Genomic DNA, 2369 nt, shown 5'->3' on the forward strand with positions numbered 1-2369 from the left:
CACCCTTATTCTTTAATGCCAAATGTAATCATTAGCAGAAATTATAAAAAGGAGCGAGGATAAATCGTTTTCATTCTACCGCCCCTCCCATTTCCAGACAGAGTTTATGTAATTTCACATGAATTTATCATAATTATTTTAAGAAAGACTTTGCTTTGGAAAAGTTAGAATTCAAACAAAAATTTTCAGTATAAGAGTCACGATTGAGATGAGTAGCCATTTTTCCAACCTCTACTCAATCTAATATTTTTCTAGTTAAATTTGGACTATAACTCACAATTTATGCTTGAATTTTATTGAATATTATTTATCGAATTTTTTTTTCGGCGGCGATCCTCAAAGCCTTAATCTAAATATGTGGGGTATCTGATCTTTTCAAGGAACAAATCGGATTTATTTGCAATGTATTAAGGGCGTATACATTCAAATTAGAATATTTTTCAAGTGCAATGTTATTCAAAAGGTCCTTTTTTAATAGGATGAATAATGAGCTTTAGGTAAGGAGAATGCGTTTCTTCAGCGAAGAATGCAAGAAAACGCTTTTGGCGTCGGGGCGAACCGAACTCCACTGATTAATAATGAGCTGTAGATGTCAGGAGCAGGCGTTTCTGCAGTGAAAAATGCAAAAAAACGCTTTTTGGCGTCGGGGCTACGCCCCGAAAATTACTGATGAATAGTAAGCTGTAGTTGTCAGGAGCAGGCGTTTCTGCAGTGAAAAATGCAAGAAAACGCTTTTGGCGTCGGGGCTTCGCCCCGAACTCCACTGATTGATAAAGAGCTGTAGATGTCAGAAGCAGGCGTTTCTGCGGTGAAAAATGCAAGAAAACGCTTTTTGGCGTCGGGGCTTCGCCCCGCACTCCACCGATGAATAGTGAGCTGTAGATGTCAGGAGCAGGCGTTTCTGTAGTGAAAAATGCAAAAAAAAAACGCTTTTTGGCGTCGGGGCTTCGCCCCGAACTCCACTGATGGATAAAGAGCTGTAGATGTCAGGAGAATGCGTTTCTGCAGTGAAGAATGCATGAAAATACTGAGAAATACTGCTTATTTATTCTTATATATATATATATATATATATATATATATATATATATATATATATATATATATATATATATATATATATATATGTGTGTATGTGTGTGTTTGTGTGTGCTGTACGCACGTTTATGTATAGGGCTAGGGTTTACTGGGCGTTAGGGTTAGGGTTTGGAAAAAAATCGCCCCCCCCCCACTCCAAAGTTCTGGATCCGCTAGTGGTATGGAAGCGTACTGCTACACCAAGATGAAATATAATGGACCTCATTCACCAATCGTAAACAAACATTTAGTCACGTGATCTTATTGGTAAAAAAACGAAAAAAAAAACTGTCACGTGACAACCATCATGAATTAAACATGAGATCGTACATTATATAGAAGAGATAGAGCACCACGTGACTAAATGTTGTTTGTTTACGATTGGTGAATGAGGTCCATTGAATAGATATGACTATTAATTTTATATAATTTTTGCTATTGCGTTTGCATTGAACTATAGCATTTTTATTAATTAATATAAATTTTTTTTTTGTAGGTGCTGCGACTGCTGCTAGTGAAACACGTCTCGGAAATTTATATAGGTCTATTGACCTTAGACTTTTTATTTGAAGAAACGTCTGTATTATATAAGATAAGATCTTATCTTAGATATTTAAGACGTTACTTCAAAAAAGATGATACTTACGTCTTACGCTTTTCGTGTGTCAAGCTAATCATATTGTTGTAAACCTAGTGGTGCTGTGTGTTTTTAGCCTACCCAAATCGTGGCGGCCACTGTCCAGCGTAGGACGAGCGGTCAACTGTGACCAGTGACAGTACACGCCAGTTCGGCAAGAACCAGTGTCGTAAATATTACGCACGGCGAAAGTGATCAACTGGAGTGGTCAAGAAGATTCGAGGCCAGTAGAGACACTATATAAGAGCGAGTGTGTCACTTCACGTTACCTCGCAATGTGACCAGTACGAGGCGAGAACCAGTCAGTGCGGAGCAGAGACTAGGTTTTTGTAAAGACAGTGTTAATGTTGTTGCCAATTGCGATGTATTTGAAATTAAACTGACTGATACTTTGGAGCCCTGAGTTGTGAGGTTCTTTAAGTTCGTTGTGTCGTGTGGTGCAGTTTGAAGAGAGCCTGGATAGTAGGAGAGACGTAACAATATATACATGTTAATCAATTCTGTGTATGGGTTAAGTGTGACCATTTTAACATGTAATATGCTTGAACAATAAACAGCTTTTAAAAAGAAAAGAAAACAGTATGGGCGTCATAAATGGATGAGCCATTTAAAAAAAAAAGTTAAGTATGACCTAAAAAAATAAATCTTAACCCGG

Source organism: Biomphalaria glabrata, chromosome 16 (assembly GCF_947242115.1).
Source record: "Biomphalaria glabrata chromosome 16, xgBioGlab47.1, whole genome shotgun sequence".
NCBI classification, from domain to species: Eukaryota; Metazoa; Mollusca; class Gastropoda; family Planorbidae; genus Biomphalaria; species Biomphalaria glabrata.